At 40.8% G+C, this 25,082-nt stretch overlaps 1 long non-coding RNA gene across 1 annotated transcript in view; it reads right to left on the reverse strand.

Annotated features, from left to right (window-relative positions):
• The window catches only part of LOC134358658 (uncharacterized), a 107,553-nt gene extending 93,583 nt beyond the window's left edge, over positions 1-13,970 (reverse strand). The window contains exons 1-2 of the long non-coding RNA XR_010020917.1: positions 13,869-13,970; positions 107-191 (exon numbers count right to left, since the gene is read on the reverse strand). This is a non-coding gene — a long non-coding RNA (uncharacterized LOC134358658). The remainder of the gene's footprint in view (positions 1-106; positions 192-13,868) is intronic.
• Positions 13,971-25,082: the final 11,112 nt, after the last annotated feature.

Raw genomic sequence — 25,082 nt, forward strand, 5'->3', positions numbered from 1 at the left:
TAATATCAAGAAGTGACAAAATAAATTTTGTTGCTAACATTTATGTAATGCTGGGATTCTGGTTATTGTATGGTTGTTTGGAATGATGCATGTTTTCCATGATTACCTGTCTTAGATGAAAGGTGAGAGCTTCTGTCTGCTTTTTTCTTTCTGAGGACACACCTTTTGCAAAATTCTTCAGTGCTTGCAGCCTAAAAGGAAAACGTGCTTAACTTAGAGGTCTCACTGGAAAATAAGTTCCATTGCTGCACTGTTTGGCTTGTGCCCCATTTAGGTAGATTCTCCTTAAGCAACAATTATCCAGGCCTCCATTTTGTTGGAATTTGCTGCTGCATTGGACAGATGAATGTTATATGGATTACCAGTTGTGTTTCACTGTTACTGTGCGTGTCCAAATCCACCAATTGTACTGATATCTGACACATGGAGGACACAGAAGGGAAATAGTGGAGTTTGTGATCTATATGCTGTTCCACATGGTTAGCTGTGATTAGGAACAAGTGTCTGTAAGTTTTGTTCCTGTAGTTTGGGAATCTTAGATAAAATAGAAGGGATGCTTATCAGAATGCAGCCAGGAAAGTGGGATTGGCTGGGATCACAAAATGATAGAGCAGAGAATGTGATGGTTGGCTTATTGCTGTCACATGTACTAAGATGCAGTGAAAAAATTTGGTTTGCTTGCCATTCAGACTGATCATTTCATACAACTTCAATGTACTTGTGTGTGACAAGGAAAACAAAAACCAAATACAGATTATGCTGTTACAGATACAGAGAAAGTGCTGTGCAGGTAGACAAATACAATGAATAGGCCATGATGAGGTAGACTGAAAATCAAGAGTTCATCTTTATCAGATAAGAGGTTTATTCCAAAGTCTTGTAATAGCAGTATAGAAACTGTCCTTACACATTATCAAACTTTTGAATCTTCTGTCCAAAGGAAGGAAGCAGAGACAATGACCAGGATGGAAGTGGTCTATGATTTATGGAGTGCTCTCTGAAGGCGGTAGGAAGTGTAGGTAGATTCCATAGAGGGGAAGCTGATTTGTGTATTCAACTGGACTGAGTTCATAACTCTCTGGAATGTCTTGCAGTCTTAAGCAGAGCAGTTGCCACGGAGCTGTGAATCATCCGGAGAGGATGCCTTCTGTGGTGCCTCTGCAAGAATGGGTGAAGCTCATAGTGGATATGCTAAATTTCCTTTGCCTCCTGAGAAGTAGTAGCATTGCTGTGTGTGTTGTCTTGGCCATAATGTCAATGTAGCTGGACCAGGACAAGATCCTATGATATTTACAGGCAGGAATTTGAAGCTGTCAATCATCTCCATCGCAGCTACATTGATACAGACAGACATGTACTCCATCTTCCTTCCCAGAGTCAATGAATAGTTCTTGTTTTGCTGACACTGAGGAGAAGATTGTTGTCTTACCACCATACTCCCAGGCTCTCTATCTCCTCCTTGTACTCCCTCTTGTCATTGTTTATGATCTGGACGATGACAGTGCTGTCTTTTGCAAACTTGTGAATGGAGTTAGAAGTTAATTTGACCACACAATCATGAGTGCATAGGGGGTAAAGTAAGGGATGAGGATGTGACTTCATGAGGCACCAGTGTGGAGAAAAATGCGGCAAAGGAGTTGCTGTCCATCTGACTGACTGTGGTCTGCCACTCAGGAGATCAAGGGTTTCATTGCGGGAGGTGTAATCCGGGGGGGGGGGGGGTGGTTTCTCTGAGACCTAGGTCAAGAAGTTTGGAATTATCTTATCAAAGGCAGTAATATGATTTTGTAGGCTATAAGTAGGACTCTCCCACAAGACAACTCCACCTCTTATTTTTCCCAAGAAAGTTCTATGGTCCAGCCACTAAATTGAGGTCCTCAGTTTCTATGGAACAGTTAAGTGAAAGTTATGTGAACCATGTCTCTGTAAATCAGAGCACACAGTAGACCCTCACTTAATCTGATAGTCAGGTCTAGATTTAACATACTTTTGTCCAATGGCTTGGATGTTTGCTAGGAATATACAAGGGAAGGGACTCTTGAAAAATCTCTTGTTCCATGCTTTCATTGTAAATGGCTGTTTCTGGTCAGACGTGAGAGAAATGGTGTGGAGTTTTCTGCTCCTTAAGGTAGAATGGGGCATCCAGTAGGGCTTTGGATGCTGCTGGGGGGCATGAACGAGCTGAGGAAAGTTACAGAGGTAGTCATGTCTCTTGCACTGTGTCCGACTCCATGGCTCAAAAGTGAAGGGGGAAGTGGGGTAAAGATGCAAGCTGTAATGTTAGGTTATTCATTCATTAAGGAAACAGCCAGGAGTTTCTGTGAGTGAGAATGAGATTGTCAGAGAGTAGTTACCTCCCGGGTGCCAGCGACAGGGACATCTCAGGTCAGGTCCACAGCATTCTAAAGTGGGAGATTAAGCATCCAGAGATCATAGTCTATGTTGGTACCAATGACATGGGTAGGAAATGTAACGAGGTCCTACAAAGTGAGATCAAGAAATTAGGTGTTAAGTTAGAAGAGTGAACCTCCAAGACTGTGGCCTCAGGATTGCTGCCTTTGCCATGTGCAGGTGAGGCCAGAAATAGGAAGATAATATAGCTCAGCACGTGGCTAAGGAGATGGTGCAAGGGGGAGGGCTTCAGCTATTTGGATCATTGAGCTCTCTCCCAGGGAAGATGGGACCTGTACAGAAGGGATGGTTTGCATCTCAAATGGATTCTTTTGGGACGGTTTGTTAGTGCTACATGGCGGGGCAGAGGGTGTAATTAAACTAGAGTAGTAGGGGGATGGGACTGAGAGTGACAGAGCAGATGGTGGAGTGGTTGAGAAAAAGATATTATTAAGACTACGCACAAAGACAGGAATCAAAAGGATGAGCATGATGGGAATAATGTTCTGTGTTGTGCATATTTCAGTGCAATGAGTATTATCAGACATTCAGACGAGCTTAGGGCATTATGACATTGTAGCCATAAATGAGATGTGGTGGCAGAAGAGGCAGGACTGGCAGCTCAGTGTTCTGGGGTTCTGCTGTTTTATACACGATAGAGCGGGAGGGATTAAAGGGGGAGGGGTGACATTACTAGTCGGGGAAATGTCACAGCACTGCTCAGACAGGACAGACTTAAAATCCTCTCCCACTGAGGCTATATGGGTGGAACGGAGGAATAAGAATGGGATGAGCAGGTTTATGGTATTATATTACAGACCACCCAATATTCAGCAGGATTTAGAGGAGCAAATTTGAAGAGACATTGCAGACTATTGCAAGAAACATAAGATTGTGATAGTAGGTGATTTTAACTTTTCATAAATTGACTGGGCCACCCATACTGAAAAAGCGATGAATGGGATAGGGTTTCCCAGATATGTTCAGGAAAGTTTCCTTAATCAATACAGAGAGGACATAACTAGAGAAAATCTCCTATTAGGGGAAGAGTCAGGGCAGGTGACAGATGTTCGTGTAGGGGAACGCATTTGAATTAAGAGATCATAATGCCATTAATTTCAAAGTAATTATGGTGATGATAGTTCTGGGCCTTGGGTTAAGATTCTAAATTGGAGAAAGGCCAATTTTGATGGCACCTGAAAGGATGTGGCAATTGTGGATTGCGACAGGTTATTTGCTGGTAAAGGCGTGCTTGGTAAGACCCTCAAAAGTGAAATTTTGAGATTTTTTATGTTCTTGTCAGAATAAAAGCAAAGGATAACAGGTTTATGGAACTTTGATTTTTGAGAGATATTGAGGCCCTTGTTAAGAAGAAGCAGATGCATAAGCAGGTATAGGCAGCAAGGAACAAATAAGGTACTTGAGAATTAAAAGAAATGCAAGAGAATACTTTAGAAGAAAAACTAGGAGGGCTAAAAGAAGGCGAAAGGACAGCAGGGGACATAATTAGTCCTATTGAAGACCAAAGTAGTCATCTATGAATGAACTGAAAGAGAATGGGGAATTTTTGCATCTGTATTTGTGCAGGAGGCAGACACAGAATCTATAGAAGTGAGGAAAAGCAGCAGAGAGGTCATGGACCATAAACAAATTACAGAGGAGGAGGTGCTTTCTCTCTTGAGGTAAATTAGGGTGGATAAATCCCCAAGGCCTAACAAGATGTTCCCATGGACCATGTGAGAGGCTAGTGCAGAAATTGCAGGAGCCCTAGAAGAGATATTTAAACATCCTTAGCCATGGATGAGGTGCCAGGAGGAATGGAGGATTGCTAAAGTTATTCCTTTGTTAAAGAAAGGGTCTAAGAATAAGCCAGGAAATTATACACCGTTGAACCTGACATCAGAAGTGGGTAAGTTATTGGAAGGTATTCTTAGGTACCAGATATATAAGTATTTGTATAGGCATGGACTGATTGGCTTTGTGCATGGTAGATTATGACTAACCAAAAACAGAGTTTTTTGAGGATGTTATCAGGAAAGTTGCTGAAGACAAGGAGGTTCATCAAGAAGGTTCAGTCACTTGGCATTAGGACAAGATAGCAAATTGGATTACTACGAAAGCTTGCAGTGGGATGTGGGCCTGCTTGAAATAAAACAGGCTGAAAAATTGCAGACGGAATTTAATGCAGACAAATGTGAGGTGTTGCTCTTTTACAGTGCTAGGATTTTCACAGTGAGTTGAGGTACAATGAGGAGTGTGGTAGAACAGAGGGATCTGGGAAGATAAAGATCCATAATTCCTTGAAAGTGGTGTCACAGTTACTAATGGTCATAAAGAGAGCTTTAGGCACATTGGCCTCTACTCATTAAGTATTGAGTACCAGATTTGGGATGTAATGTTGATGTTGTGTAAGATATTGGTGAGGACTTATTTAGGGTATTCTGTGCAGTTCTGGTCACCTACCTACTGGAAAGACGTCAAAAAATGTGAAAGGGTACAGAGAAAATTTGCAAAGATGTTGCCAGAGCTTGAGGATGTGAGTTATAGGGAAGGTTTGAATAGGTTAGGATTTTATTCCCTGGAGCGCAAGGTAACTTAATAAAGGCAGACAGAAGTATGAGGGACATAGATAAGTAAATGTAAGCAGTTTTTTTTCCCACAGAGGGTGGGTGAGATTAGAACTAGAGGGCAAAGGTTAAAGGTGTAAGGTGAAATGTTTCAGGGGAACATGGGGGGAACTTCTTAGGATGCATATTCAATTTCAATTTTTATGAGAAGTTTGATAGGTACATGGATGGGAGAGGTAGAAAGGGCTAAGGTCTGGGTGCAAATCGATGGGACTAGGCAGATTAATAGTTCTGCTTGGATGAAATGTGCTGACAGGACTTTACTGTGGTGTAGTACTCTATGACTCTAAATATTGTAGTTGTGTACCCAACACTACGCTCTTCTGCTCCTGTCTAGTCACTGACTGAATCCGAGAATGACTCTTTATCTGTTACTTAGTCACTTCTAGATTATGCTGATATATTACCTACCAGCTCCATTCACATTATCGAATGCCTTCTGGAAATTCAAACACTTGTTCTATTTTATCCATTCTTTTTTATTACACCTTAAGTAAAAAAATTCTGCAGACACATTTTCTCTTTCATATAACTTGTTGACTCTGATTGTTTCCTGATTTTCTAAATATCTTATAATTACCTTCTTAGTAATGGATTCCGGGGTTTTCCAAAGACTGATGATAGACTAAATAGTCTATAGTTTCTTGGCAATATTGGTAATTTTTCTACTAAACTAAATCTACGCATTTTCACATCGTAGCTATGTTACTACATTACTCACATAAACATTGGTCTCTGCTGTAACTTGGCCATACTTCTCTCTGAAGGAACATTGCTTTTGTTGTTTTCATTCATTGAGAGATATCTTTTTCTACTTTGCCATAACTTCTTTTTATATCTGCTTCTTTCAATCATCCATTAAAGTTTCAGTGAACTGGGCCTTTAAATGCACAACTGAAGTTGTATCAGACTACCCTCATTATGCTTCTCACACACATTGGCAACACGAAAACTTTGACAAACTTCTATTGATGCACAGTGGAGAGTATCCTGACTAGTGCATCTCAACCTGTTATGGAAACACAAGTACCTAAGAATAGAAAAACCTACAAAAGGTAGCGGATACACTCTGGTTCATCACAAGAAAAGCGCTCACCACCATCGAGCACATCTAGGAGGAGCGATGTTTTAAGAAAGCAGTATTCATCATCAAAGACCTCCACCATTCTGGCTACGCTCTCTTCTCACTGCTGCCATCGGAAAGGAGGTACAAGAGCCTCCACATCACCAGATCAAAGTTATTACCCTTAAACTCAGTATAATTTATTATCAATATTGATTTATTATTCTCAGTATAATTTATTCACTATTTATTATTTTTGTATTTACACAATCCATCTTCTTTTGCACTGCTTGCATGTCAGTCTTTGTGTGTAGTTTTTCATTGGTTCTATTTTATTTCTTTGTTCAACTGTGATTGTCAACAAGAAAATGTATGTGATGACATATACAAACTTCGAAAATAAATTTACTTTGAACTTTGAAATGCTGCAGAAGTGACAGCTTGGGTCTCAGATGCCTTCTCAGCATGCACATCAAGGCACTTGAAGGGTATAACTAATGATGCATCTGCAAAATCCTCCAAAATTAGCGGAAGAATAACTGAACCAGTGTCAATGTCCTCATTTCCAAAACCCCAAAACAGAGGTTAATTATCTCCATGAGGGAGAACACAGTGTTCATGTGTTCAATATTCGATTGTACTCCAATCTTTCTTGCAGGAAGGGGTTCCTAAGTGACTGAGGAAGAGTTTTAAGGATGTATTCAAAGTTAATTCAAAACAGTCCAACAATGCCACCGACTTTTGAGAAGACTCTGGTCCATACATTACTTAAAATGAAGGAGTAAATTGAGAAGATAAAAAGTAACTGCAAATCATGCAAATCTCAAATAAAAGATATGCATCAGAAAAAACATAGACTCCCTGGTTAAGCAGCAGCAGAAGTCACCCAGCCAACCTGCCACCTGGTATCTCCAAGTCCATATGTGGAATAGACATATTGGCATCAATAACAGCCACAGAAACCACACAATAAAACTGGAAGCAAGTCAACCTTGATCCTAAGAAATAAAATGTAAGTGATCAATACCAGTTATCCAGCACAGTCATTATGTAGCTTGGTTATTTCATGAAATTGGCTAACCCCCAGTCATCCTCCCACTCCGAGCTATGTATTCATATTTCATCAACAATACTCAATAGCTCCCTCATGTATACAGTCATTACTTTGGAATTTGAAATTGTCTCAGCTCAGAATTTTCAGTCAGCTAACCTGTTGTGGATCACCCAGTGTGAGCTAGAGGGGGGAAAGACCTTCCAAGAAATGAACTTCACCGTGTGATGCTGCTAGAACAAGCCCTGTCCAACTTGATGAAGCAACTGATTAAGCTACTTTTAAAAGCCATCCAAAACTTTGGATGTTTCTGAATGTCTCCGAATATTCAGAAACATTAAAATGTATAACTGCATCAAAATGAAAAATTAATTCACAAAATACAAGCAATTTTTAAAAACCTAAGTTAATTAATATCCACTAACTTTGACCCCCTCACTGCTGTCTCCCTTCATTATGATCAACAGGTATGTTATACATGCGGCACAATGTGGAACACACTTTCACTGAGAGGACTAAGTTATTGCTCCCAAAGTGCATCTCTCAGGGAGTACTATATAACAACATAGCCAAAGAACAATAGCAAATAGTTGATGACTGGACTACTTTGCTACACCAGATTCCCATTATTGATGCCAGTCCTGTGGGCCAATCAGTAGTTACATGGAGAATGGCCACTATTGCACTGTAAAATCAATGCCATCATTTCACTTGTTACTGTATATCAGCACTTCTCTGAGACAGACTTTGATTGCCCTTATTCCTCTTTCCATTTTAAACTGAATTCCTCATATAACCATGTTCCAACTTGCAATATCTTGCATTATTTCTTGAATCTACTGCTTGGTTTCAGACAACTCAGATTAGCTCATCTATAACAGGATAGATTTCTGACACCATCTCATTTGACTTGAGAAATACTGGTTTTGTACTCTCAATTTCATGCTAGATTGATAACATCACCATCAATCCGAAGCAAAATTGCAAATGTAACAGGCATATCAGAGTGCAGTCAATCATAGTGATATCATGGAAGCTGTTAACCAGAGCTGAAACCTGGGAGTTTTCAACATCAGTAGACAGTGCAAAATGCAGCATGGGAGGCAAGGAAATAACACCACCATCATCATGCATTCACAGCAGCAGGAGATGTAGATTAACATCAACAAAAATTAGACGCATCTCACATGGTGGCGGTCACAACAATTTCTGAATCGCACTCTCCTCTAACTTTGCACATAGAAACATAGAAAAGCTACAGCACAATCCAGGCCTTTCAGCCCACAATGCTGTGCCGAACATGTACTTACTTTAGAAATTACCTCGGGTAAGCTCCATATACCTCTCCAGGAGCCTCTTAAAAAAACACTATTGTATCTGCCTCCACCACCATTGCCAGCAGCTCATTCCACGCATTCACCAATCTGCGTAAAAAACTTACCCCTGACATCTCCCCTGTACCTACTTCCAAGCACCTTAAAACTGTGCCCTCTCGTGTTAGCCATTTCAGCCCTGGGGAAAAAGCCTCTGACTATCCACACAATCAATGGCTCTCATCATCTTATACACCTCTATCAGGTCACCTCTCATCCTCCGTCACTCCAAGGAGAAAAGGCCAAGTTCACTCAACCTATTCTCATAAGGCATGCTCCCCAATCCAGGCAACATCCTTGTAAATCTCCTCTGCGCCCTTTCTATAGTTTCCACATCCTTCCTGTAGTGAGGTGACCAGAACTGAGCACAGTACTCCAAGTGGGGTCTGACCAGGGTCTTATATAGCTGCAACGTTACCTCTCAGCTCTTGAACTCAATCCATGGTTGATGAAGGCCAATACATCATATGCTTTCTTATTTCTTGAATGCCTACAAATTGGCTGTTATCTCACTATACGGCTTATTATGACCCAGCTGGAAATGACAATTTTATGCGTCAGGTGGGTGGTGGGGTGGAGATACGTCTCTTCCAAAGGCTGTGTAAGGCACTACTTCCCACTGCTTGCATGCAGATCACCCTTGGGCAAGGTATAGCACCTGTTTAGCACTCCATCCCTATCAGGGTCACATGAAGCCATGGCAGCAGGTGTTGGATGATTGTTATGAGCAGCTTGTGCATATCACAAGCCCTGGTTATGCAAGCACTAATGCCAGACAGTCAACCTCTTTAAAGTATTGATAATGGCTGGTGTCACCCATCTTGTAAAGACACTGCCCAGAAGAAGGCAATGGCAAACTACTTCTGTACAAAAATTTGCCAAGAACAATCATGGTCAAAAGCCATGATCACATGTCATACGACATGGCACAAAATGATGGTTATGATGATGCATCAGACATTGGACCCATACATCAGTAAAGATATTGTTCTATACACTTCAGAAATATAGTGGGTGATTCTGGTATTGCGATGGCAGTGACACTTCCCCATAAGGTTCAGTGGATGATACAAGATCAGGAGAACGGGAAACCCCAACTAACTCTAGCAATTTCCAGCATTAAGGTGGCAAAGGACCTTGGACCAACGGTCAAGGGTCTGCGAGGACTGCCATGACAGAAGTTTGTGGAAACGACTAGGTGGAGTCTATGGTGATTGGAAGGAGGTGAGGGCTTTCTTTTAGTACTCAGGGAGCGAGGCAACCTTTGAACAGGAAGTTGTCGCAGGGCTGTTGTTCAGTGCGGATGTGGAATCTTTACTCTTCAAAGCCCCACCGCACCTTTGGGCCCTCCAGCCAAATGAAACAGGTAAGATGCTCACAGCTGAGTAGCATAAAGGGACTATCATCCCATTGTCCCACAGGACACAGTACCCTCTTTCCCTGGAAACTGAAGAAGGGAATTGATAGATTCTATAAAACAAACATGTAATGCCCTGGTTTATCGCAAGGTACATATCAAGTTTGTGAACAATGTCAGATATGTATTTTACAAAATCCAAGGAAATTAGTGAAGGTGGGAGGATTTCGTACATCACACTCTGATGGACAGTTCATGGATTTTATGGAATTATCTCCATGTGAAGGATATAAATAGGTATTTGTCATTATTGATGTTTTCTCATGATGGGTTGAAGGATTTCCTTGTCGAAAAAATGATTCAGTTATGGTAGCTAAATGTTTATTGAGGGAAATCATCCTGAGGTTCTGGAAACTATTCTGTGCAGTGGCCGAGGGTGTTGATTAGGGAAGAATTTGATAGGAGAGGACAGTGGACCATGGATGAAAGGGAAGAAGGAGGGAGACAAATTACTGAATGTTAGAAATAACATACACTGCTGGCGGCAGTGTTGGAAACAGATACAATAGGGTCTTTTAAGAGCTTCTTAGATAGGAACATGGAGATTAGGAAAATAGAGGTCTATGCACTAAGGAAATTCTAGGCAATTTCTAGAGTAGGTTACATGGTCGGCGCAACATCGTGGGCCAAAGGGCCTGTAATGTGCTGTAGATTTCTATGTTCTATGTTCTAACCACAGAGTCAACATACACGGCAGCCTTGAGTATCCTATGGACTCGGACCCCAATATCCCTCTGATCCTCCACACTGCAAGAGTCTTACCATTAATATTATATTCTGCCGTCATATTTGGCCTACCAAAATGAATCACCTCACACTTATCTGGGTTGAACTCCATCTGCCACTTCTCAGTCCACCTTTGCATCCTATCAATATCCCGCTGTAACCTCTGACAGCCCTCCACACTATCCACATCACCTCCAACCTTTGTGTCATCAGCAAATTTACTAACCCACCCCTCCACTTCCTCATCCAGGTCATTTATTAAAATCACAAAGAGAAGGGATCCCAGAACGGATCCCTGAGGCACTCCACTGGTCACCGGTCTCCATGCAGAATATGACCCATCTGCAAACACTCTTTGCCTTCTGTGGGCAAGCCATTTCTGGATCCACAAGCAATGTCCCCTTGGATCCCATACCTCCTTACTTTCTCAATAAGCCTTACATAGGATACCTTATCAAATGCCTGCTGTAATCCATGTACACTACATCTTCATCAATGTGTTTAGTCACATCTTCAAAAAATTCACTTAGGCTCATAAGGCACAACCTGCCTTTGACAAAGCCATGCTGACTGTCCTAATCATAATTTACCTCTCCAAATGTTCATAAATCCTGCCTCTCAGGATCTTCTACATCAATTTACTAATTACTGAAGTAAGACTCACTGGTCTATAATTTCCTGCGCTACCTCCATTCCCTTTCTTGAATAGGAAACAACATCGGCAATCCTCCAATCCTCCGGAACCTCTCCCGTTTCCATTAATGATGCAAAGATCATTGCCTGAGGCTCAGCAATCTCCTCCCTCGCTTCCCACAGTAGCCTATGGTATATCTCGTCCAGTCCCGGTGACTTATCCAACTTGATGCTTTGCACATCCTCTTTCTTAATGTCTATATGCTCAAGTTTTTCAGTCCGCTCTAAGTCATACACAAATACATCTGATGAAGCATATAACGAGGATCTTAAACTAAAAAGCCTTAACCATGTTTTCCCTTTCCACAGAACATTCTGTTTTTATTTTGGATTTCTATATAATCTGCACATTTCTGATTTTCTTCTACCGCTCTTGTGTTCTGTATTGAGACATTTGGCATATCATGCTGCCTTGTGTTATAGAAATAAAAGAAAAAATACAGTTTCAAGTTTTAATGCCATCAATTCTTCCAAATACTTCGGGAGAATTTCCACCCACAACCTACCATTCACAGGACCACATATTCATACTTTAATTCTGGATTAACAACTTATAGTTTCAGGGTAAATACCATTAGAGTAAAGCTGTAGTCCTATCAATGTCCATGGTGAGGTAGTGAAATTATTACAGATTGCTGACAGAGTGAAAAATCATGACCCCAATGATATACACTTGGCTGCTTGGCAAGTTCTGAGGGCAAACAGCAAGGTAGTTCTTATTTTATCTCAGTCAGAGGATATTTAATGCATATCTGTCACCTTTGCTTTATTTTGGGTAGTATTCCATATTAAGTAATATCACAGTTCCTTTGTAACCAAGAAGAAATCTAAGGATAAAATATGACATAAAATATTGTAAAAATACATATGCACACAAAAAAACTGTAAATGTATCCACCATTGTCCAGTAGCTCTTACATACACAATGATGAATTATTTTGTCATGTTGGTGATGAAATGTATCCACACTCGCCTGAAAAGTAACTGGATTCTCTCCAATTTGCCTGCCTACACAACAGGCCCACAGCAGATGCCACCTCAATGCCTCTTCACTTAATCCTGGAACATCTGGACAGCAAAGGTGCACACATCAGGATGCTCTTTTTCAACTGCAGCTTGGCATTCAATACTATCATCCCCACAAAACTAATCAATAAGCTTCAAAACCTTGGCCTCAATACCTCCTTGTGCAATTGGATCCTTGATCTCCTCGCTTGCCGACCCCAGTCAGTTCAGCTTGGTAACATCTCCTCTACAATCTCCACTGGCACAGGAGCACCACAAGACTGTGTTCTTAGGCCCACACTCTACTTGTTTTATGACTAATGATTGTGAGGCTACGCACAGCTCCAATGTCATATTTAAGTTTGCTGATTACACTACTGTCATAGGCTGAGTCAAAGATGGTAACACATCAGCATATGGGAGGGAGACTGAAAATCTGGCTGAGTGGTGCCACAACAATAACCTTCTCCTCAATGTCAGCAAAAACAAGGAGCTGATAATTGACTTCAGGAGGAGGAAACTTGAGGTCCATGAGCCAGTGCCTATTGGACTTCAAATTCCTTGGTGTTATCATTTTGGAGGACCCTGGGGTCAGCACGTAAGTGCAATTACAAATAAAGCATAGCAATGCCTCTACTTAGGAGTTTGCTAAAATTCAGCATGACAACTAAAGCTTTGACAGACTTCTATAGATGTGTGATGAAGAGTCTACTGACTGGCTGCATAACAGCCTGGTATGAAAGCACCAACATCCTTGAACGGAAAATCTTACAAGAAGAAGTTGATACAGCCCACCCCACCATTGAGCACATCTACATGAAGTATTGCCCGCAGGAAAGCAGCATTCATCAATAGGGACCCCACCACCCAGGTCATACTGTCTTCTTGCTCCTGCCATCAGGGAGGTGGTACAGGAGCCTCAGGACCCATACTACCAGGTTCAGGAACAGTTATTACCCCTCAACCAACAGGCTCCTGAACCAAGGAGGATAACTTCACTCAAACTCACTTGCCCATCACTGAACTGTTCCCACAACCTATGGACTCAATTTCAAGGACTCCTCATCTCATGTTCTCAATAGTTATTGCTTATCTATTAGTTATTATTATCTCTTTTTGTGGTTGCACAATTTGTTGTCTTTTGTAGACTGGTTGAGTGCTAGTGTTGGTGTGTTTTTTTATTGATTCTATCATGGTTATTAGTCTATTATGGGTTTATTGGGTATGCCTGCAAGGAAATGACATACATGTATTTTGATAATAAATTTACTTTGAATTTTAATGTGAAATCAAGTACAGGAATAAATAAAAATCACTTTCAAATGTTTAATTGTTCACAATTTATTCTATAGACCAGCTAAATCATGAATTTAAATGGAAAATAAAGCATAAAATGTTCACTTTTGTTTCAATTTCAAAATACACTGCTGAAGATTTTTCAGAATTTATTTCCTAAAGATTATAAACAGGACCAGTAATAGTATACAACTAACAAGTTTTTTTTCTGCTACTTTTTTCTTACCTGCTTGCTGTTAAACCACTAATAGAAGACAGCAGGATCTTTTCCATGACAACATTAAATCACTTAAAAACTATCGGCCATACTCCACCCTGCAAAATCAACTGAACAATGTCACATGACCAACTTGTCTTGTGATCTCATTGGATATGATTGGTTGAAAATAGGCCTCTCTTTGACCAGTCAGCTTGTACATTTTAGAGGTGCACATTTTTGGCAGTCGGGAGATGTCAGGAAGTAATGAAGAAGATGGAGGTAGCCAATGGGAGGTGGTACTGGGTGATAGGAGTTGTATGGAGGAAGATGAATAGCAGATTTCTGAGAAATGGTAAAATAAGTGGCAAATTGAGGATCGTAGTGCCTTCGCATCTAGTGATAAAGGCAGTAGACAGCATTTAAATAAAAGAAGGAAGGAAGAGTTTAAGGTATTACTGAGCTATGAATATGGACTGGTTACTGGTATCAATCTGGTTTGATTAGCTGAAGATTTGAGAACTTGATTAACTAAGAAGATATTCTGGGCGCAAGACCTTTAAGAGATGGCGTGCTCTCAGTGTTTGTAAAGGTAGTAACCAATATGAGAAAGCATTATGGTTAAAAGCTGTGGGAGGAAGGAAAGTAACAACATAGAATTATATTGAACAACAGTGGCTTTGAGGAGTAATTACAGGAATGCTTCTAGATGTGGATCAATGGACCAAGTAAAAAATAAATTAATCAGGAGAAAATCTGTAGATGCTAAACATTAATGAGGGTTTTGTAGTGGAGCAAGAGCAGATAGCTTATTGGTGTTGATAAAATTTATTTGAACAAAGTTGCCAGATAGGGTTAATTTAGACTATATGAGTTATATAGTCTGAGTCTATGTTCTGCACCCTCTGAGATATTCTCTGTGGCAGAAATTTGCTCAGGTAGCAGCTGTGTGTATGGGTAAAAAAGCAGTGTCAAGAACATGGTTTGGTAATTGTGGAGAAGGCATTTGGCCAAAAGACTAGCCATTGTGGAGGTAAACAGCTCTGCTTGTGCAGAGTGTCCTGTGGATAAGGAAACTATGGAAGTGCTGTGTGTTCAGGTAGAAATGGGACTTTCATATACAGGGGCCCTTCAGAAAATACGGAAGACTGTGTCAATGGAACCTTTTAATATCCAGACTACAGATGGATTAATGTCAGTGTGTAAAGTGCATGATTTTATAACAAAATGATTTGTTGATTGTTGATAAACTGAAATTTGTTGCTTTGAAGGCAGATGTGGTAAACTGTACACCACAACCTAAAAGTAGACTGAAAAAATTAAAATTATATTAAAAGCTGTAGAAAAAATCTATAGTTAAAAGATTTAACTCCAGAAGTTATTAATGGTGCTTTACAAGGTATTATAAATAATATTTTTACTTCAAAGAAGGGTCATTTTTTCTTTTTCCTTTTTCTTTTCTTCTTCATTTTCTTATAATGGTATGCTAGATATTTGTTGGCTAATGGTCAGAGAAGAGTTGTTAATGTTTTTCCTCTCTTCTTTTTTTCAAATCCTATAGAATTCTGATAAGTGATATTCAGACTTTAAAGAAGGACTGTTCATGCCGAAGGGTCTTGGCCGGAAACGTCGACTGTACCTCTTTCTATAGATGCTGCCTGGCCTGCTGTGTTCGCCAGCTATGTCTGTGTGCTGCTGTTCATGTTTCTTCCTTATTTCTTTTCCTTTTCTTTTATTCCTTTTTCATTTTTTTACAGTGAAATGCTAGAAGTTCCTTAACTAATGGTCAAAGGATTTTAATGCTACTGTGTGAGGTTGCACTGACACAAATGTGAAAGGGATGGTGGAGGAAAATTTTCTGGAAGAAAAGTATTTGGTGTGCTTGAATGATCCTCAGTAGGTGGCGATAATGTACCTTATGTTGGGGTCAGCCGACCGCCATTTAACATTACCAGAAAAAGAAGAGTCTGACTTCCCAAGTAAGGGATTGTGCTAAGGGACAATTTCTTAATCTTATACTATTTTAAGTAAGTAATCACTCTAGCAATGATATGCAAAACAAAAGCCAGATACGATGTGTATGCAACAAGTATCACTTTATTTTATGTTTTTATTGAGATACAGCACAGAATAGGCCCTTCTAACTCTTAGAGCCATGCCACCCAGAAATTCCCTCATTTTAATCATAGCCTAATCCTGGGACAATTTACAATGACCAATTAACCTATCAATTGGTAGGTCTTTGGACTGTGGGAGGAAACTGAAGAACTGAAGGAAACCCACGCAGTCACAGGGACAACATACAAACTCCTCCACGCAGCAGCAGGAATTGAACCCAGGTTGACTGTACTGTAGAACATTGTGCTAACCACTACACTATTGTGTTGTCCCAGTTATTGCCTTTAGTTAGAGTGCAGAATAATATATTCAAGCAAAGATATTTGAAGAAATATAAAAATACATCCACAAAGAAATGATAGTTTTAAAACATGTTGGTTCTGAATTAGACCAGTGATATCTCTAGTTTATTATTGACATAGATGAGATTAGGAGGTTTCTCTGTTTTGATGTACATGTGACAAATAAAACTAATCTTATCTTGTGTGAGATATTAGCCGCTTTCCCCACCCCCCCACCCCCCCAAGCAATTGAGCTAATCTGGTTTTGTCAAATTTGGTGAGACTCAAATATAAAAGATGAACTGAAGGCAAATGCAAATCAGTATAAAGCACATTACTATAATAAAAAAACTAAAAACTATTCATTTCTTTCTTAATTTTTTTAAAAATTGTGTTTAATTGGTAAAATTCACTGGATAAAAAAAAGAAAATGAAGAACAAATTCTTAAATAGAAAAGGCAAAACAATTAGATTGCAAACATGCTGAAATGGCCGCAAATCTACTTTTAAAAATATTTTTAACATTCATAATATCTTGTGATCTTAATCTAGTACATTTTTTATTTATAGAGCACAAGAGTGCAGGTGCTGGCATCTGGAGAGAAAAACAAACTGCTGGAGGAATTCAATGAGCTGAGCAACACCTGTGGTGGGAATTAATATAAAATGCACAACAATACAGCACAGAAACATGTCCTTTGGCCCAGTGTCTGTGCCAAACACGATGCTCAACTAAACAAATTCTCAACTGCCTGTAATGATAGACAATTGAATATGCAGAAAATGATAGCTATTTCTCTATCGACTCTACGTCTACAAATTACCACAGCAGCTTGTTCTAAGCACCTACCACTCAGTAAAAAAAAACTTTGCCCTACACATTTCCTTTAAACTTTTCCCTCTCACCTTTAAAGTGTGCCCTGTAGTACTTGACACATCCAGTCTAACCTCTCTAACTTCATACCCTCTCCAATCCATCTTGCATACCAGTAAACCTCTCCTACACCCTCTCCAGTGCCTCCACATTCCTCCTGTAATGAGTCAACCAGAATTGCACACAGTTCTCCAATTGTGGACTAACAAAAGCTGCAAAATGACTTCCCGACTTGTATACGCAGTGCCCTAACCAACAAAAGCTAGTATGCCATATGCTTCCTTTACCACTCTCTCTACTTGCATGGCCACTTTCAGAGAGCTATGGTCTGGACCTCGTGATCCATCTGTACATTAATGCTGCTGAAGATACTGTCATTAACTGTGTACTTTTCCCCTTTCTTTTGATCTCACACTTGCTTGAATTAAATTCCATTTGCTGATTTTTCTGCCCATATTTATCTATATTCTGCTTTATGCTTTGACAGCCTTTTACACTGTGCCCAACTCTACCAATCCTTGTGTTGTCCTTAACATTAATAACTCATCTATCTGCCTTTAATACCATCATTCCAAATAAACTGATTCCTAAGTTCCAGAACCTGGGCCTTAGCACTCAGATCTGCAGCTGGATCTTCAACTTCCTCACAGACAGGATCAGGCTGTAAAAATAAGGGACAAGCTCTCCTCTACAATCACTCTGAGCACCGGTGCCCCACACGGCTGTGTACTCAGCCCTCTGCTGTACTCACTGTACACCCATGATCGTGTAGCCAAGTTTCCATCAAACTCAATATACAAGTTTGCTGATGACATAACAATTGTAGGCCGTATCTCAGGTAATGATGAGTTTGAGTACAGAGAGGAAATTAAGAACCTGGTGGCATGGTGCGAAGACAATAACCTATCCCTCAACATCAGCAAGATGAAGGAATTGGTTGTTGACTTCAGAAGGAGTAGCGGACCGCACGACCCAATTTACATCGGTGGTGCGCAAGTGGAACAGGTCAAAAACTTTAAGTTCCTCAGGGTCAATATCACAAATGACCTAACTTGGTCCACTGCCAAGAAGGCCCACCAGCGCCTTTACTTCCTGAGAAAACTAAAGAAATTTCGCCTGTCCCTTAAAATCCTCACTAATTTTTATAGATGCGCCATAGAAAGCATTCTTCTAGGTTGCATCACAACCTGGTATGGAAGTTGTCCTGTCCAAGACCGGAAGAAGCTGCAGAAGATCATGAACACGGCGCAGCACATCACACAAACCAATGTTCCGTCCTTGGACTCACTTTACACCGCACGCTGTCGGAGCAGTGCTGCCAGGATAATCAAGGACACGACTCACTCAGCCAACACACTTTTCGTCCCTCTTCCCTCCAGGAGAAGGCTCAGGAGCTTGAAGACTCCTATGGCCAGATTTGGGAACAGCTTCTTTCCAACTGTGATAAGACTGCTGAACGGATCCTGACCCGGATCTGGGCCATACCCTCCAAATATCCGGATCTGCCTCTCGGTTTTTTTGCACTACTTTACTTCCCATTTTTCTATTTTCTATTTATGATTTATAATTTAAATTTTTAATATTTACTATCGATTTGTAATCCAGGGAGTGGGAAGCGCAGAATCAAATATCGCTATGACGATTGTATGTTCTAGTATCAATTGTTTGGTGACTATAAAGTTTAAAGTATATATTTTCATCCAAGTTATTTATACATACACATCACAAACAAATCAATAGGATATAGTGGAGTTTACATCGTGGGAGATTTGCCAATGCCCATGGCTTTATCTCAGTGGTGAGCTGGCCCCTCTCCCTCTAGTTTTTCTTCATCGCAGATACTTCTTGACTCACTGAATTCCTCCAAGAGTAAAGTACATTACAAATGTAAATTAAGATAAACTTAAATTAACATTTAAACATGAGCAAAATCATGAATGGGAAAAGCTGGGGAGAAGGGGAGGTGGTAGCTGAAGGGAAGGATTACACTGAATACAAAACAAATTGAGAAGTTGAAAGGGCACATGTTTGAGCATAAGAGAGTGTTATGTTTAAAGACACCCAATGCAGCCCACTGCGACATAGTAATGAATAGTAAACTTACATTAAGCGTCTGTTTACCAGGCAGTCCACAAACAGATGATGGAATAGAGAATATGTATGCGTACCCATCACCCATGAAGCCTTTGTAATGTAGTAAATAAGCTCTAGGGTCATTGCCAGATGACAGAAAGAACTGCAGAGTGCAGTATTGGAACAATGTGATACACCTCAACTGCTAGAGTTTACAGCAAAGTTCCTGGAATGACTCACAGACAAATTCCAGATTTAACATTTCTGTTTAGCAGAGCAATATGCTGGGTATTCATGGGCGTGAAAAATAGGAGCAAAGCAAAAGGGTGTTTCTCTTTGCCTGAGATGTTCTAGAATTTGATGGTAACTAAAAGAGTATGGAGCAAGCTGCAGGGCTTTACAGCAGCAGGTCTTAGGCCACAGGCTTTCTTATCAGCAACAGGACTGGAAGTCTGACTGTGGAGCCAGATGTAACTTAGTAGAAATCAGCAGAGTCCACAGACATTTGCGGATCATCTGTGGGTACACGCGGACATGAAACAGACAACAATGATCTTCCTGAATTATTGAGTTAGAATATAACTATAGAAATACTACTTGTCAGAGGGAGTAATGTTTAGGATGCCAATTTCCATTTGAGTGATTTTACCTCCCATAGGAAGACACTGCAGATGGAAATTTGAACAGATAGGAAACAGTGACCAAGACCTAAAGGCATTATTGTGCCCATCAAAGGCAGAGACAGATTTCAAAAAGTCAGTCAAGTCTAAAGGATCTTGAATTTTGCCAGTTGCACATGCAAGTTCCCCAACTATGCTGTTAAAGACTGAATAGATCATGGGGAATGGTAATTGATTATTTGGACCAAATGATTGATCTGATCTGGAATATCTCTAGTAACATCAATAATAAGACTGCTGGTTCCTTCCTATAAAAAATGAAGAACAATATACAATTCCTTCCAGCTTTAAGATGCAGCAGCACATGTTAACAGGTCTCCTACAAGAATTTCACAGTACTCCATTAATTTTTCATCAGCAAATAGGTAAAATTTGCTAGTGCTAGTGAAGGCAGATCTAGGAAGATTATACATTTTAATATGTGGCTAAGGAGTTGGTGTAGGAGAGAGTGCATAAGATTTTTGGATCACTGGGCTCTCTTCCAGGGAAGGTGGGACCTGTACTGAAGGGACAGTTTGCACCTGAACTGGAGGTGGACTAATATCCTAGTGGGAAGGTTTGTTAATGCTGCACGGTGTGGTTTAAACTAGAGTAACAGGGGGATGGGACCCAGAATGCCAGAACAGTTAGTGAAGAGGTTATGAAGGCAGATGTTGGTAAGATATCAGACAAAGTTAGGAATAAAAAGGTGGAGCATTGTGCGACTAATGCCCAGAGCTGCCTATATTTCAATGCAAGAAGTATTGGCGGGAAGGTGGATAATAGAGCTGAAGATGTGGTAGTTGGTTTACAGAGGCAATGTGTTGTGAGGAGAGGCTATTGATAGTGCAAAATTTCAGTCAACAGGTTGAGCAGCAACGTAAAAGGCAGACAAAATTGAAAAGGGTGAATACAGGACTGAAGGTGTTGTATCTGAAAGTGTGCAGTATACGGAATAAGGTAGATGAACTTGCAGCACAGTTGCAGATTGGCAGGTATAATGTTGTAGGCATCACGGAATCATGGCTGAAAGATTATAGCTGGGAGCTTCATGTCCAAGGATACATATTGTATTAAACGGACAGACGGGGAGGCAGAGGGAGCGGTGTTTCTCCGTTGGTAAAAAAAAATCAAAACATTAGAAAGAGGTGACATAGGGTCGTAAGATGTTGAATCATTGTGGATAGAGCTAAGGAACTGCAAGGCTAAAAAGACCCTGTTGGACGTTGTATACTGAACCTAAAGGGCAGTAATTTGTGGCCTACAAATTACAATGGGAGATAGAAAATGCATACCAAAAGGGCAGTGTTACAATAGTCATGAGGGACTTTGTTATGTATGTAGATTGGGAAAATCAGGTTGGTGCTGGATAACAGGAGGGAGAATTTCTAGAGTGCTTACGAGATGGTTTTTTGGAGCAGCTCGTGGTTGAGCCGACTAGAGGATTGACTATTGAACAATGAGCCAGCTTAAGGTAAAAGAACCCTTCTGGACAAGTAATCATAATATTATCGAATTCACCCTGAAATTTGAGAAGGAGAAGCTAAAGTCAGATGTATCAGTATTACACTGGAGTAAAGGGAATTATGGAGACAAGAGAGAGAAGTTGGCCAGAATTGATTAGAGAAGAACACTGGCAGGGATGACGACAGAGCAGCAATGGCTGGAATTTCAGGAAACAGTTTGGAAGACACAGGATATATACATCTCAAAGAGGAAGAAGCATTCCAAAGGAAAGATCACACAACCATGGCTAACAGAAGTCAAAACAAACATAAAAGCCAAAGACAGGGCATATAATAGAGCGAAAATTAGTGAGAAGTTGGAGGATTGGGAAGCTTTTAAAAACCAATGGAAGGGAACGAAAAAGTCATTAAGAAGGTAAAGAGGGAATATCAGCTAACTAATAATATTAAAGAGGATACCACAAGTTTCTTCAGAAATATAAAGCATAAAAGAGAGGTGAGAGTGAATACAGGAATGCTGGAAAACAATGCTAGAGAGATAGTAATAGAGGACAATGAAACAGCAGATGAACTGAAGAAATATTTTGCGTGGGTCTTCACTGTGGAAGACGTTAGCAGTATGGTGGGAGTTCCAGGTGTCGGGGGTTAGAAGTGCCTGAAGTTACCATAGCGAGGGAGAGGTTCTTGGGAAACTGAAAGGTCTGAAGGTAGATGTCACCTGGACCAGATGATGTGCACTGCAGGATTCTGAAAGAAGGGGCTGAAGAGATTGTGGAGGCATTAGTAATGATCTTTCAAGTATCACTAGATTCTGGAATGGTTCCGGAAGGGTGGAATGTTGCAAATGTCCCTCCACTATTCAAGAAGGGAGAAAGGCTGAAGAAAGGAAACTATAAGCCAGTTAGCCTAACCTCAGTAGTTGGGAAGATGTTGGAGTCAATGATGATGGATGAGGTTTCAGAACTTGGAGGCCATGATAATATATATGAGGTTGAGTCTGTAGTCAGGAAGGTAAATGTAATGTTGGCATACGTTTCAAGAAGATAGGGTTATGGTTAGGGTTAGTATTTAAAAGCAAGGATGTAATGTTGAGATTTTATAAAGCACTGGAGAGGCCTCATTTGAAGTGTTGTGAAGGTTTGGGCCCCTTATCTTAGAAAGGATGTGCTGAACCTGGAGAGGTTGAAAGGATGTTTATGAAAATGATTCCAGGATTGAATGGCTTACCATATGAAGAGCGTTTGATGGCTCTGGGCCTGTACTTACCAGAATTCAGAGGAATGAAGGGTGACCTTATTTAAACCTATAGTGAAATCTCATTGAAATGAAGGGTGAAAAGTCATGATAGATTGGATGTAGAGTGGATGTTTCCTATAGTGGGAGAGTCTAAGACCAGAGGATACAGCCTCAGAATAGAGGGGCTTCTTTTTAGAATAGAGATGGGAGGAATTTCTTTAGCCAGGGAGTGGTGAATTTGTGGAATTCTTTGCCACAGGCAACTGTGGAGGCCAAGTTTTTCTGCACATTTAAGGTAGGGGTATAGAGATTCTTGATTGATCCGGACATGAAGCAAAAAGCAGGAGATTGGGGCTGAGGAAAATTGGATTAACTATGATGAAATAGTGGAGCACATTCAGTGGGACAAATGGCCTAATTCTGTTGTTATATCTAATGGTGTTACGATCTTATGGTCTAACATCCTGGAAAGATTTAGTGACCTAAATCAATTGAACTAGTATGTGGATATTCTCTTATTTGTTATTGAGAACAAAGAGAAGCGGGGAACTTTATTAGATGAGCCTTTGAGTATTCTTGTCAACACACTGCTCAAAGGTAATTCTACCCAAGTACAAGACATTCATTTCTTGGGAATGGAAATTATAGTCAGCAAAGGAAGTATGAGTCATGGAGGCAAATCGTACGGACTTTATTTCAAATAGGATTATAGGGCTCTAGTCACTTCTGAATAGACTAGATTGTTCTGAGAATCTGATGACGATTATGCCACCATGGCAGCCCTACTTCAAAAAGGTGCAGAGTTAAAAAGGGACCTGGAATGTCAGCATACCTTTGAGAAACAGAATGATTTATGGGTGGGCTAGCACTAATACTGATTTATAGGGTCATCACTTTCCATTCAGTAACTGTTATGGATATTAAAATAGCAGAAGAAGCACATTGCAAACCAACACTAATGGTAAACACTAAAGGCTGAAAAAATGTTATGGTGTTTTCTGGCAATGCATTGGGTTTGAAAATTTTGGACCATTCAATGCGATGGTATCAATGAAGTCATGGACGAATCACTTGCCCATAGAATTTTTGCTGGCCAAAATGTTCCAGAACAAAACAGTAAGCAGTGCCTGGATGGGGGAGGTGGACTCTTCTACTATGAGGCATTGTCTGAAGGCTGATCTGCCAATTCGACTTGCCCTGGAGTATCACATGTGCTCCTTTTGAAGGATAATGGAAATATGGACAGGGCTGGGAGCATTTGGGGGCAGAAACATCTCTGCAGCTGGCTTCATTTAGGTGATAGGGACAAAAGGAAGATGGGATGTGGAAATCCCAAGTCCCATCAGTAACAACTCCACACAGACATCAGAGTACCCACATTCATTAAATAAAGGGATTTCTTAAAATCATCACTGATATGAAACATAATGAAAAATGTGATAAGCCTTTTGGTTTCTGAGGAAGAAAAGTAACTGACATATCAAACAACTAGAAGACGGGAAATAAAGCCCATGAGTACTTAACAAGGAATGTGGGGATGTTGCAACTGGAGGCCTGCAGATACTAGCAACATACATCAAAGTTGCTGGTGAATGCAGCAGGCCAAGCAGCATCTGTAGGAAGAGGTGCAGTCGACGTTTCAGGCCGAGACCCTTCGTCAGGACTAGCTGAACGAAGAGTGAGTAAGGGATTTGAAAGTTGGAGGGGGAGGGGGAGATCCAAAATGATAGAAGAAGACAGGAGGGGGAGGGATAGAGCCGAGAGCTGGACAGGTGATAGGCAAAAGGGGATACGAGAGGATCATGGGACAGGAGGTCCGGGAAGAAAGACAAGGGGGGGGGTGACCCAGAGGATGGGCAAGAGGTATATTCAGAGGGACAGAGGGAGAAAAAGGAGAGTGAGAGAAAGAATGTGTGCATAAAAATGAGTAACAGATGGGGTACGAGGCGGAGGTGGGGCCTTAGCGGAAGTTAGAGAAGTCGATGTTCATGCCATCAGGTTGGAGGCTACCCAGACGGAATATAAGGTGTTGTTCCTCCAACCTGAGTGTGGCTTCATCTTTACAGTAGAGGAGGCCGTGGATAGACATGTCAGAATGGGAATGGGATGTGGAATTAAAATGTGTGGCCTGCACGCATGCAGAACTCGTTGACTTTATTAACTTTGCCTCCAACTTTCACCCTGCCCTCAAGTTTACCTCGTCCATTTCCGACACCTCCCTCCCCTTTCTAGATCTTTCTATCTCTGTCTCTGGAGACAGCTTATCCACTGATGTCTACTATAAGCCTACTGACTCTCACCGCTATCTGGACTATTCCTCTTCTCACCCTGTCTCTTGAAAAAACGCCATCCCCTTCTCGCAATTCCTCCGTCTCCGCCGCATCTGCTCTCAGGATGAGGCTTTTCATTCTAGGACGAGGGAGATGTCTTCCTTTTTTAAAGAAAGGGGCTTCCCTTTCTCCACTATCAACTCTGCTCTTAAACGCATCTCCCGCATTTCACGTACATCTGCTCTCACTCCATCCTCCCACCACCCC

This window comes from Mobula hypostoma, chromosome 2, assembly GCF_963921235.1.
Source record: "Mobula hypostoma chromosome 2, sMobHyp1.1, whole genome shotgun sequence".
In the NCBI taxonomy this organism is placed as follows: domain Eukaryota; kingdom Metazoa; phylum Chordata; class Chondrichthyes; order Myliobatiformes; family Myliobatidae; genus Mobula; species Mobula hypostoma.